Source organism: Haliotis rufescens, unplaced genomic scaffold (genome assembly GCF_023055435.1).
Source record: "Haliotis rufescens isolate VD_foot unplaced genomic scaffold, xgHalRufe1.0.p SCAF_12, whole genome shotgun sequence".
NCBI classification, from domain to species: domain Eukaryota; kingdom Metazoa; phylum Mollusca; class Gastropoda; order Lepetellida; family Haliotidae; genus Haliotis; species Haliotis rufescens.
The window spans coordinates 27,587,982-27,602,380 of NW_025963802.1; the positions used below are offsets into that span (position 1 = coordinate 27,587,982).

At 41.7% G+C, this 14,399-nt stretch overlaps 1 protein-coding gene across 2 annotated transcripts in view; it reads left to right on the top strand.

Annotated features, from left to right (window-relative positions):
- The first annotated feature begins 4,431 nt into the window (after positions 1–4,431).
- Positions 4,432–14,399, top strand: part of LOC124116189 — a 65,676-nt gene continuing 55,708 nt past the window's right edge. The window contains exon 1 of one of the 2 annotated variants that reach the window (XM_046477448.2): positions 4,432–4,629. The gene's annotated coding sequence lies outside the window, so the exon portion shown is untranslated. Of the gene's footprint in view, positions 4,630–8,989; positions 9,069–14,399 lie in introns of those variants that run through there. The other variant, XM_046477456.2, reaches the window with a different exon arrangement.

A 14,399-nucleotide genomic window follows, 5' to 3' on the forward strand; every position in this document is an offset into this window, starting at 1 on the left:
CTTTTCTGTATCTAAGAATAGACACATGGTTTTCTCCTGGCAACTCATGGCTTTTTGGGCTCTGTTTGCAAGTGAACATGTTGGTCGGGACCAGTGTTCGGAACCGATGAAGATCCGGATAAGAACTGATCTTCAGCAGCCCATGCTTGTCGTAAGAGGCGACAAACGGGATAGGGTGGGCAGGCTCGCTGACTTGGTTTATGCAAGCAATCGTATTACAATTACCTGGATCGATGTTCGTGATGTCAATCACAGGATTGTCTGGTCCAGACTTAATTATTTACAGACCGCCGTCATATAGCTGGAATATTGCCGAGTACGGCGTTAAACAACAAACAAACACATTTAAAAGTGCCCATTGACCGCTACATGTGTTTTTTTGACATGAAGGTTTGTTAAAATTCTATCCTTACGCAAACAACCTAAAGATACTTTCACTTCAAAGAAATCTATATGAGACCAGAAAGTTAAGAACAATCATTGAAGAATTGTCTAAGGTTTCACACAACTGTGACCAAACTTGTCCACATCATTACTTAAACGTTAGGAATAATAACACTTAGTATAAAGAGCAAATCTCCAGACACATCTGGAGCAAAATGAAAGTTTGCAGTAGATACAAGCTTGGATCTGTGATTGGTTATGCTGGTCGCATTAAAACAGACATCACTCACTTCACGTAACAGGTAGTACTGCGGAGTCGGTTCACGTGGTCTTAAGGGGATCCATTACTTAATCAAATAACGCCTAGTTTTGAGATGAGGTGAAATGGGGTTTAACGTCGCAACGTTGATTCACCAGCTTTGCTCTCAGTCAGGACCCATTGAAGTTAGCCTTAGGGATTTTTTTTGTGTGTGTGTGTGTGTGTGTGTGTGTGTGTGTGTGTGTGTGTGTGTGTGTGTGTGTGTGTGTGTGTGTGTGTGTGTGTGTGTGTGTGTGTGTGTGTGTGTGATGATTGCCTTCAATATCTGTGTTTCCTCTTTTTCGTTTCAACTTTATCGTTCTATTTTTAGCGACAAAATCTGAGGCAGTTTCCTTAAACTCCAACCTCAAACTACCAATCTCTATCTCTATCCCCTATAATATCTGTATCCATACTTCCTGATATACAGATTCCAGTAGGCCTTTCTTACATGTGCTGAAGTGATAAGGCAAAGCCGCAATAACAAAGTATTGCGAAACGTTGCCAGTACTTGATCGAAGTTTAGTTATTGTTGTGATATTAACATATCAAGAATTAAAACTAAATACATCCACAAAAACAGAGGTCGAGCCGGAATATTTGGAACTGCTGACGTGCCTCTCATCATTTGCAGGCAATGCATAAATTCTAGAGTATAATGTGTGATGATTTTCTCCCTTGTACCCTCGTGTTGCTATGACATTGCATGACATTGTTATGTAACGTTATGACGTCACGCACGGCAACGCATTATCCATTATGTATTGTCTGAAGAGGCTGAAAGCGCTCGCGAGTATATGGAGTTAATGTACTCCAGGTTTTCATTTTTATTTATGTATGACCTGAGGACCTGAGAGTTGCACTACAGTAACTAAATATATAAAGAAATTCACACACTAGAGAACAATTCTTGTTGTGTCATTGTGTGAATTTCGTTATATATGTGCTTCTGTACATGTCACCTGTCATATACTGAGTGTACGTGTCTTTGTAACCGATGGATGATCTTGCTTGAGCTCTGGTGGGCGAGGGTTCGATGCACTGATGTATCTTATTTGTATTACTATCGGTGTCTATTTTAGTTTATTCAAATAAAAATGATTCAAATTCAAATAAATCTTCGACAAGGCCAAACAGAAACAGAGTCAGTTGAAAGTAGATAATCAGGCTAGTTTTCAGTCATCGTTTGTCAAAGTCAGATCTAATTGACATTCCACGTTTAGGATGGGGTGCTCCTCTCGCCTTTAAATGCCAAATAAACAAACCCACCACGAACTGATTGTGCTAATCAATTTTCAGATACTTGACTTATGCATTAAGTTGACATACTGCCAACATTGATTGTCAACTGTTCCTAACGATGATGTCAATTACAGTGGGATCTGGGCCCACGCGAGGCACAATGTCAGGGCCCCTGGCTACACAAATTACATAAAAACACATCTATTTTAAGATTCGTACACACGTTTTAAAATCTGGTGTATTGCCTGACGAACCATTTGATGCGTAAGTCTAAGATTTTATGAACACATATGTGATGTATATTTTTGGAAAAATGTTTTCTCACAAATTGTGTAAAACGTTGAACGTTTATTGTCGAAAGGACTGTGCACTCAAGGGAGGGGGTTAACGCTGGAAGCCAAATCGTTTTTTATATCCGACTGCGGAAATGCTGGACTTAATTCAATAATTCGTCACTGGTGTGCTTTGGGACATTTTTTCAGCAAACAAAAAGACACGTGTTGATCTTCCGTGTGTAGGCCTATTTAAGATATTGCAGCTCGCTCAGTGTTGTCAATACTGATGATGATGAGTTCCCTGAACTAATGAATCACCTCGTATCAAGTCAGTGTAATTAGTATACAGTATTAATTTATTATTATACATTTATATACCGCAGGTATCCAGGTAGTAGTCCATTCATTTGTCCCCCGACCAGTGGATCCTTATGCATTTCAATTATCATTCTCAACTCCCTGGGGAGTATACAGGATTTTCACATCTTCACATATCGGGTACCCATTCCCTGCTTGGTTAACGGAGGCACATTTGAACTAAGTCACCATCTGGCCATCTACCATCGGATGAGAGGGTTCTTTTGAGTGCACAGGGGGAATGTACTGTACACTAGGGTTAGTGTTAACACTGTAACGATCTTTAAACTCTGTTGGTCCCAAGACTGAATAGCATCCCGGTCATGGGATACGATAAACGTGTTCGTCATAAACGTAGTGTACTGTATACACGTCACCTCGTATCAGGTGAGTGTCATTAATATTCATCATACACATACACATCACCTCGTATCAGGTGAGTGTCATTAATATTCATCATACACATACACATCACCTCGTATCAGGTGAGTGTCATTAATATTCATCATACACATATACGTCACTTCGTATCAGGTCAGTGTCATTAATATTCATCATACACATACACGTCACCTCGTATCAGGTCAGTGTCATTAATATTCATCATACACATATACGTCACTTCGTATCAGGTCAGTGTCATTAATATTCATCATACACATACACGTCACCTCGTATCAGGTCAGTGTCATTAATATTCATCATACACATATACGTCACTTCGTATCAGGTCAGTGTCATTAATATTCATCATACACATACACGTCACCTCGTATCAGGTCAGTGTCATTAATATTCATCATACACATACACGTCACTTCGTATCAGGTCAGTGTCATTAATATTCATCATACACATACACGTCACCTCGTATCAGGTCAGTGTCATTAATATTCATCATACACATACACGTCACCTCGTATCAGGTCAGTGTCATTAATATTCATCAAACACATACACGTCACCTCGTATCAGGTCAGTGTCATTAATATTCATCATACACTTACACGTCACCTCGTATCAGGTCAGTGTCATTAATATTCATCATACACATACACATCACCTCGTATCAGGTCACTGTAGTTGGTATGTTACCCTTCTAATGCTACTACGATTGCTACTGTTTTTTTTGTAGTGTGCAGAGTTGCGTCCCTTGGACACGACAGAAACCTATAATTGTGGGTTGGAATCGCGGTCCGTCCCCATTATGTTTCTAGGTTTGTCAACACCATATCCGTGCTCGGGATTTCCTCCCACATCAAATTGACACGCCGTGATATAACTGGAGTACTGATCAAAGCGGCGTTTACCCCTCCTCACTCACTCACCACAGCACAACATATGTACCTGAACAGTGTGGTCTATTTACAATGACTGTAAACCATTTTAAGTTACAGTGACCTCAATAGTCATACATTTGATCGTTTTATTCAAGATATTTCAAATTGTAGTTGTGGCTATTACTACGGAGACAGCCTTCATTCTTTATTCCATTGTTCGAATTTCTACACCAACTCTTTTGATATCAATACTGTATCATTAGATAATTCAAACTGATCCTATACACGGAACTTGAGAACATTTGAATCTATTCATGGTTATTTCACCCTGTTGTAAACATAATGGCATCGGAGAGGCCCTAAATAGGCCTGTTGCCTGTTGACCAATGCAGTATATGTTTTTGAAAATATATTGTTTAAACCACCTCTGGATCGTCCTCTGGGTCGGCACGACTCACATCAGCGCGCGTGAAGGCACGTGGAACAGTCCGCTAATGATGCTGCTGCTGCTGCTGCTGAGTAACCCTAATTGCAGTAGATGATAAGGAATAAACGTAATTAACATTTCATAGAATGGATTGAGCTGTGAACTGGCGAGGCGTACATTGTTGGTGGCGCAGTCAAACGTAACGATGTCGCACTCCTATCGGGTGGAAAGTAAGCGAAGCTTTTTCAAGTTGCATCTGGTCCCTATTGTCGGTGTCTAAGTCTTGATCACATATCTAAATGGAAAAGACATCAGTTGCGTCCAAATATGGGAGGTATATCTCAACACCCCTACTGTCATACCACAGTAAGTATTAAACCTTATTGTATGTATGTCGTGGATAGTATACAGCCACCTACACCTCTTATGCTCTGCTTCTCAACCAAACTCAGTGTTCTATTTGTGTAAACTGTTTATGTACCGGCGTTCTCTATTATAATCGTGTGTACCTTGTTTGAAAGTATTGATGTCTGTCCCGCTGCTAGTAGTGGCGGCGGGGGTTGGTGGGTTGTTATCTCCAGTGACTGGGTTTGCTCTGCATTCATTTTAAACAAACTGTTTGTTTGCTAGTACGTAGCAACTCCGCATGAAGCGTGAGACACTGCAGTATTTCAACGTACAAACTAATTTGGTTTGGTTGATAAGCATTTAAACAATGCCTTGTACAACTGGATAGAAATACTTCGTAATGCTTTATGTGTATCGCAGAAGTCAATAGATGGCGGACTTAATCTAGATTGAAGTTATTGATCGGTTATCCCAGATTGATTGGGAGTTAATTAGTGAGACCACTGATAGTCTGAATAGTCTACCTAATTAAATGAAGATGCATGCATATATATGCGCAATATACTAATGCCACGATACTACAAAGAGAATAACTTTTTTCAGTTTAAGTATAATTGCTCCTTTGAAAAACTGTCCTCAATCACTTGGAGCGATGGGTAATCACTACTACGGGTTAATCAATATTGAATCTTGCCATTTCATTAAGCGTCGTGTTTTCAAATCTGCGCACAAGGCTGATTTAAAACATCGTTCACGTGAAGTTTTTAGCCGATTCAGGGCGGAACCAGATGTACCCTGAACAACAAGGTGGCGGACTGTTGGCAACAGGTTGACACAGGGTCGGGAATTACAGCCACCATAGGCCTCCCTGCCAGTCGCTGGGTCGACTCTCACCTCAATCAAGCTTATATGCAAATGCTGTGGTTCCAAAGAGTGTATCTGACACAATATGGTAACAAATTGCGTCGGCGTGGAAAACTATTCTTTTCATGGTGGCACGGTAGATAAGTGTGTACTACTGCTACTACTACTACTACTACTACTACTACTACTACTACTACTACTACTACTACTTCTACTTCTACTACTATATATTTATCAATCAAATCGGGAGGGCGTGGCTTGATTAACGTGGTGGCGCTTCTAGACTGAATTGTATTGTGTATTTTTGCACGCATTTATATGTCTAATGATCCTCTTGTGAAACAGATCAAGACTCATGATGAAAACAAGTTATTCCACGGTTTTCTCAAACGAGAGCACGTGTCATATCACATGAGCCCAGACTCAGTCCATAGAGTTGGTACCTCTTAATCTATTGACTGACATAGGGAGAGTATCCGAGTTTGCTGCCAGGAATACAACCCTTTTTGACAATCTAGGTAATGCAGAAGGCTGCAGTGTTGGGGAATCTCCACATTCTCCGAAAAGTCCTGGCCGGGTTCGACTAGGCAGCACTTCCTGTGAGAAGTCCCATTCGCTGTCTGGGCAGCGTGTAGAGACTGACTGTGCCAGGGTCACCCAAACCCTCTTTGCTGCATTTTTATTTTAATCTGTAAATAATAATAATAATAATAATAATAATAATAGTAATAATAATAATAACAAGGTGCCTTACAGATCTCTTGTCATCGTACTGCGTTTCGAATTACATTATCTACAAGGAGCAGAAAGGGATGTTGGGGTTGTAAGGATCAATTGCTGGTTCAGAAAATGATCCTTCAAGAGGCTAAAACTTACCACCGTAACCTCTCAATGTGTTGGAGAGACTACAGAAAAGCTTATGATTCTGTACCTCACGAATGGATTTTGAAGTCACTGAAATGTATTGACCTCCCCGAGCGACTACTTGTTTTACTCAAGTCTTTAATGAATTGCTGGTCAACTCAACTTTCCTATTAGAAGAGGAATATTTCAGGGCGATTCTTTCAGTCCTCTGCTTTCCTGTTTGTCATTAAATCCTTTAGGCTTTTTGCTTAGCAAAGAGGAAGGTTATCATCCTGGACCTCCTCAGCACAGATCCCTAACAGCCCTTACTCACCTCCTTTACATGGATGACCTTGAACTTATTGCCAATGGAGGATCCACAATAAAAAAAAAGATTCTCCTTGTCGAGTTCTTTTCTAATGATATCGGCATGTCCTATGGACTCGACAAATGCAACATTCTTCATCTGAAACGTGACAAGGTAGAAGAGGGAGGATCAGTCAGTTTACTTGGAGAAGGAGTTATTGACCATCTCGTGGAAGGTCAGGCCTATACGTACTAAGGGATGCAGATTAGGGACAAACTCCAGAGTATCAAGGACAAAATTCGGGCAGAGTACAAGTGTAGACTTAAGAAAATCTGGAGTTCAGAGCTGAACGCTCGCAATAAAGTAAAAGCCACAAATACTTATGCTGTACCCGTCCTTTCATATTCTGTTGGTGTTGTTGATTGGACGAAACAAGAAATTCAGGCTATTGACACCCTCACACGAAGAATCATGTCAGACAAAAGATCCAACCACCCTCGCTCTTCCCTCAATCGCTTATATTTACCAATCATTATGGGAGGACGTGGTTTGATTAACGTTGGGGCTCTTCACGATAGAATTGTTTTGTGCACTTTTGCACACACTTATTTGTCTGATGATCCTCTTGTGAAGCATGTCAAGACTCATGATGAAAACAAGGCATTCCACAGTTTTCTAAAACGAGCCAAGGATGTGGGACGTAATCTCAATGTCGGTGTTGATTTTGTTGATGGTTCTGTACTGCTGGACGGTACAGAAATGAGTGTCAACCAAGCGAAGTGCAATATCAAGTCGGCCTTTTCAAAGAGGCGGCTCTCTGAACGACCACTGCATCGAGTTTATGTGCAGTGTGTTGAGAAGATCAGCAGTCCTACAGAGTCCTTCGCTTGGATGAAGTCGTCTGGCCTGAAAAGTGAAACAGAAAACTTTCTGTTTGCTGCTCAGGACCAGTCACTCACCACTCGAAACCGTCAATGTGTGATTTTGCATCACAATGAAAATATGAAATGTAGATTATGTAATGAATTTAATGAGATTGTCCAACACATTGTCAGTGCACAAACACAGTATCTTAAACGACATGATGGTGTAGCTCCATCATTTTATTACCGACTTCGCCATACTTGTGGTTTTGACACAGAGGTCCACCCATGGTACGACCCGGAATATGTAGAGGGCGTCATGGAAAATGATGAATACAAAATTCTTTGGAATAAGCCCAGACGTATCCAGGCCAACAAACCTGACCTTGCCCTTTTTGATAAATCCAATGAAATCATTTATACCATTGAATTTTCTGTCCCCTTGGACACTAATGTGATTGCCAAGATTGAGGAAAAACATGGCATTTATGCGGACCTCGCTTTCGAAATGTCACGCTTACATCCCAAGTACGAAGTTGTCCGACTCCCCATTGTTCTCGGTGCCTTAGGTTTGGTACCTCCCAATCTGCTGACTGACATTGGGAGAGTACCTGGTTTTGCTACCAGGAATGCAGCCGTTCTGATAATCTGGGTAATGCAGAAGGCTGCAGTGTTAGGGAGTCTTCACATTCTCCGAATAGATCTGGGTGTGTTTGACTGGGCAGCGCTTCCTGGGAGAAGTCCCATTCGCTGTCTGGGCAGCGTGTGGAGGGTGCAATGGCCCGGAACTGATGATGAGCCTAACCAGACGGACTGTGCCAGGATCACCCAAACCCTCTTTGCTGCATTTTTTTATTTTAATCTGTAAATAATAATAATAATTATAATTATAATAATAATAATAATAATAATAATAATAATAATAATAATAATAATAATAATAATAATAATAACTTCAATAATTATACTGACTTATTGCCCTTGCTGGCTTTAGTTATACATTAACTTCGATAATTATGCTGATTTATTCACTGATGTCACCGGGTGTACTGAAACATTAGCTTCGATAATTATACTGACTTTCAGTGGCAAAACATGAAATAAATGGGTTAAATCAACAAATGATATTTCTACATGACTGATCGTTGTGGTCCACTATATAATAAAAGGCATTATTTCAATTACTATATCAATCCACTTTATGTTAAAAATCCAAAAATTTCATTTCCATGAATAGTTTGTCATAATTTAATATGCCACATTGTAATTAGAAACGTATGATTTATGAGTAATGTTGCATTCAAATAGTGATAAATGTATAAGAAAATCAACAGTATTAGTTTGAAGTCATATTAACGCGAACTACTCATTCTGTTCTAATGGCCATAAAGCCACTTACTGTAGCACGTATTCTTGCAGAACGCCAGCAGTGTTCGATTGAATGGTAAATATGTTATGCAGGTATTATGGTGTGGTCAAATGATTAAATCAATATGTTTGTAACAAGCTTGGAGTGCTACTTAGACTGGGGAAGTCGTCTCAACTACCCGGCCCAACAACTGGATGCTGAGGATCTTCAGGTTAGTAGCAAGATTCCCGTAGCGATGAGTTAGTTATTGCAACCCAATAATACCCCAAATGACATCAAGAGACTGATTATTAAACACGCTGGTAATTGAATACAACGTGTACCATTATGTATGTTTCCAGCTTTCTCAGGGTTATTACGTTTCGTTATTTCATGAACACAACGTCATGAGAGTAAATTTGTCCTCGCAAGGATATAATGGTTAAAACTTGTATATATGATACAGCCAGTTTGTCAGGTCAGTCTCATATTACTAGAATGTTTAGTCGTTTGACCAAGGTACAGTCATATTACCAGATGAAAAACTGACTTACCAACTGACTTTACAAACTGAAGGTAATATATACACTTTCACATAGTGTTCCTGGTGTGCACGGTGTGTCTCGTTTGTCAGATGTATCTGGTGTGTCTCGTTTGTCAGATGTATCTGGTGTGTCTCGTTTGTCAGGTGTATCTGGTGTGCCTCGTTTGTCAGGTGTATCTGGTGTGTCTCGTTTGTCAGGTGTATCTGGTGTGTCTCGTTTGTCAGGTGTATCTGATGTACCTCGTTTGTCAGGTGTATCTGGTGTGTCTCTTTTGTCATTTGTATCTGGTGTGTCTCGTTTGTCAGATGTATCTGGTGTGTCTCGTTTGTCAGATGTATCTGGTGTGTCTCGTTTGTCAGATGTATCTGGTGTGTCTCGTTTGTCAGATGTATCTGGTGTCTCGTTTGTCAGGTGTATCTGGTATGTCTCGTTTGTCAGGTGTATCAGATGTACCTCGTTAGTCAGGTGTATCTGATGTGTCTCGTTTGTCAGGTGTATCTGATGTGTCTCGTTTGTCAGGTGTATCTGATGTGTCTCGTTTGTCAGGTGTATCTGATGTGTCTCGTTTGTCAGGTGTATCTGATGTGTCTCGTTTGTCAGGTGTATCTGGTGTGTTTCGTTTGTCAGATGTATCTGGTGTCTCGTTTGTCAGGTGTATCTGGTGTGTTTCGTTTGTCAGATGTATCTGGTGTGTCTCGTTTGTCAGATGTATCTGGTGTCTCGTTTGTCAGGTGTATCTGGTGTGTCTCGTTTGTCAGATGTATCTGGTGTGTCTCGTTTGTCAGATGTATCTGGTGTGTCTCGTTTGTCAGATGTATCTGATGTGTCTCGTTTGTCAGGTGTATCTGATGTGTCTCGTTTGTCAGATGTATCTGGTGTGTCTCGTTTGTCAGGTGTATCTGATGTGTCTCGTTTGTCAGGTGTATCTGATGTGTCTCGTTTGTCAGGTGTATCTGATGTGTCTTGTTTGTCAGATGTATCTGATGTGTCTCGTTTGTCAGGTGTATCTGGTGTGTCTCTTTTATCAGGTGTATCTGATGTACCTCGTTTGTCAGGTGTATCTGGTGTACATGTACCTCGTTTGTCAGGTGTATCTGGTGTGTCTCGTTTGTCAGGTGTATCTGGTGTGTCTATTTTGTCAGGTGTATCTGGTGTTCCTCGTTTGTCAGGTGTATCTGGTGTACCTCGTTTGTCAGGTGTATCTGGTGTGTCTCGTTTGTCAGGTGTATCTGATGTACCTCGTTTGTCAGGTGTATCTGGTGTGTCTCTTTTGTCATTTGTATCTGGTGTACCTCCTTTGTCAGGTGTATCTGATGTGTCTCGTTTGTCAGGTATATCTGGTGTCTCGTTTGTCAGGTGTATCTGGTGTGCCTCGTTTGTCAGGTGTATCAGATGTACCTCGTTAGTCAGGTGTATCTGGTGTGTCTCGTTTGTCAGGTGTATCTGGTGTGTCTCGTTTGTCAGGTGTATCTGATGTACCTCGTTTGTCAGGTGTATCTGGTGTGTCTCTTTTGTCATTTGTATCTGGTGTACCTCCTTTGTCAGGTGTATCTGATGTGTCTCGTTTGTCAGGTATATCTGGTGTCTCGTTTGTCAGGTGTATCTGGTGTGTCTCTTTTATCAGGTGTATCTGGTGTGTCTCGTTTGTCAGGTGTATCTGATGTACCTCGTTAGTCAGGTGTATCTGGTGTGTCTCGTTTGTCAGGTGTATCTGATGTACCTCGTTTGTCAGGTGTATCTGGTGTGTCTCTTTTGTCATTTGTATCTGGTGTACATCCTTTGTCAGGTGTATCTGATGTGTCTCGTTTGTCAGATATATCTGGTGTCTCGTTTGTCAGGTGTATCTGGTGTGCCTCGTTTGTCAGGTGTATCTGGTGTGTCTCGTTTGTCAGGTGTATCTGGTGTGTCTCGTTTGTCAGGTGTATCTGGTGTGTCTCTTTTATCAGGTGTATCTGGTGTTCCTCGTTTGTCAGGTGTATCTGATGTACCTCGTAAGTCAGGTGTATCTGGTGTGTCTCGTATGTCAGGTGTATCTGATGTGTCTCGTTTGTCAGATGTATCTGGTGTGTCTCGTTTGTCAGGTGTATCTGGTGTGTCTCGTTTGTCAGATGTATCTGGTGTGTCTCGTTTGTCAGGTGTATCTGATGTGTCTCGTTTGTCAGATGTATCTGGTGTGTCTCGTTTGTCAGGTGTATCTGATGTGTCTCGTTTGTCAGGTGTATCTGATGTGTCTCGTTTGTCAGGTGTATCTGATGTGTCTTGTTTGTCAGATGTATCTGATGTGTCTCGTTTGTCAGGTGTATCTGGTGTGTCTCTTTTATCAGGTGTATCTGATGTACCTCGTTTGTCAGGTGTATCTGGTGTACATGTACCTCGTTTGTCAGGTGTATCTGGTGTGTCTCGTTTGTCAGGTGTATCTGGTGTGTCTATTTTGTCAGGTGTATCTGGTGTTCCTCGTTTGTCAGGTGTATCTGGTGTACCTCGTTTGTCAGGTGTATCTGGTGTGTCTCGTTTGTCAGGTGTATCTGATGTACCTCGTTTGTCAGGTGTATCTGGTGTGTCTCTTTTGTCATTTGTATCTGGTGTACCTCCTTTGTCAGGTGTATCTGATGTGTCTCGTTTGTCAGGTATATCTGGTGTCTCGTTTGTCAGGTGTATCTGGTGTGCCTCGTTTGTCAGGTGTATCAGATGTACCTCGTTAGTCAGGTGTATCTGGTGTGTCTCGTTTGTCAGGTGTATCTGGTGTGTCTCGTTTGTCAGGTGTATCTGATGTACCTCGTTTGTCAGGTGTATCTGGTGTGTCTCTTTTGTCATTTGTATCTGGTGTACCTCCTTTGTCAGGTGTATCTGATGTGTCTCGTTTGTCAGGTATATCTGGTGTCTCGTTTGTCAGGTGTATCTGGTGTGTCTCTTTTATCAGGTGTATCTGGTGTGTCTCGTTTGTCAGGTGTATCTGATGTACCTCGTTAGTCAGGTGTATCTGGTGTGTCTCGTTTGTCAGGTGTATCTGATGTACCTCGTTTGTCAGGTGTATCTGGTGTGTCTCTTTTGTCATTTGTATCTGGTGTACATCCTTTGTCAGGTGTATCTGATGTGTCTCGTTTGTCAGATATATCTGGTGTCTCGTTTGTCAGGTGTATCTGGTGTGCCTCGTTTGTCAGGTGTATCTGGTGTGTCTCGTTTGTCAGGTGTATCTGGTGTGTCTCGTTTGTCAGGTGTATCTGGTGTGTCTCTTTTATCAGGTGTATCTGATGTTCCTCGTTTGTCAGGTGTATCTGATGTACCTCGTAAGTCAGGTGTATCTGGTGTGTCTCGTATGTCAGGTGTATCTGATATACCTCGTTTGTCAGGTGTATCTGGTGTGTCTCTTTTGTCATTTGTATCTGGTGTACCTCCTTTGTCAGGTGTATCTGATGTGTCTCGTTTGTCAGGTATATCTGGTGTCTCTTTTGTCAGTTGTATCTGGTGTACCTCCTTTGACAGTTGTATCTCGTGTACCTCCTTTGTCAGATGTGTCTGGTGTGCCTCGTTTGTCAGGTGTATCTGGTGTGTCTCGTTTGTCAGATGTATCTGGTGTGTCTCGTTTGTCAGATGTATCTGATGTGTCTCGTTTGTCAGATGTATCTGGTGTCTCGTTTGTCAGGTGTATCTGGTGTGTCTCGTTTGTCAGATGTATCTGGTGTGTCTCGTTTGTCAGATTTATCTGATGTGTCTCGTTTGTCAGGTGTATCTGGTGTGTCTCGTTTGTCAGATGTATCTGGTGTGTCTCGTTTGTCAGGTGTATCTGATGTGTCTCGTTTGTCAGATGTATCTGGTGTGTCTCGTTTGTCAGGTGTATCTGATGTGTCTCGTTTGTCAGGTGTATCTGGTGTGTCTCGTTTGTCAGGTGTATCTGATGTGTCTCGTTTGTCAGGTGTATCTGATGTGTCTCGTTTGTCAGGTGTATCTGATGTGTCTCGTTTGTCAGGTGTATCTGGTGTGTTTCGTTTGTCAGATGTATCTGGTGTCTCGTTTGTCAGGTGTATCTGGTGTGTCTCGTTTGTCAGATGTATCTGGTGTGTCTCGTTTGTCAGATGTATCTGGTGTCTCGTTTGTCAGGTGTATCTGGTGTGTCTCGTTTGTCAGATGTATCTGGTGTGTCTCGTTTGTCAGGTGTATCTGATGTGTCTCGTTTGTCAGATGTATCTGGTGTGTCTCGTTTGTCAGGTGTATCTGATGTGTCTCGTTTGTCAGGTGTATCTGATGTGTCTCGTTTGTCAGGTGTATCTGATGTGTCTTGTTTGTCAGATGTATCTGATGTGTCTCGTTTGTCAGGTGTATCTGGTGTGTCTCTTTTATCAGGTGTATCTGATGTACCTCGTTTGTCAGGTGTATGTGGTGTACATGTACCTCGTTTGTCAGGTGTATCTGGTGTGTCTCGTTTGTCAGGTGTATCTGGTGTGTCTATTTTGTCAGGTGTATCTGGTGTTCCTCGTTTGTCAGGTGTATCTGGTGTACCTCGTTTGTCAGGTGTATCTGGTGTGTCTCGTTTGTCAGGTGTATCTGATGTACCTCGTTTGTCAGGTGTATCTGGTGTGTCTCTTTTGTCATTTGTATCTGGTGTACCTCCTTTGTCAGGTGTATCTGATGTGTCTCGTTTGTCAGGTATATCTGGTGTCTCGTTTGTCAGGTGTATCTGGTGTGCCTCGTTTGTCAGGTGTATCTGATGTACCTCGTTAGTCAGGTGTATCTGGTGTGTCTCGTTTGTCAGGTGTATCTGGTGTGTCTCGTTTGTCAGGTGTATCTGATGTACCTCGTTTGTCAGGTGTATCTGGTGTGTCTCTTTTGTCATTTGTATCTGGTGTACCTCCTTTGTCAGGTGTATCTGATGTGTCTCGTTTGTCAGGTATATCTGGTGTCTCGTTTGTCAGGTGTATCTGGTGTGTCTCTTTTATCAGGTGTATCTGGTGTGTCTCGTTTGTCAGGTGTATCTGATGTACCTCGTTAGTCAGGTGTATCTGGTGTGTCTCGTTTGTCAG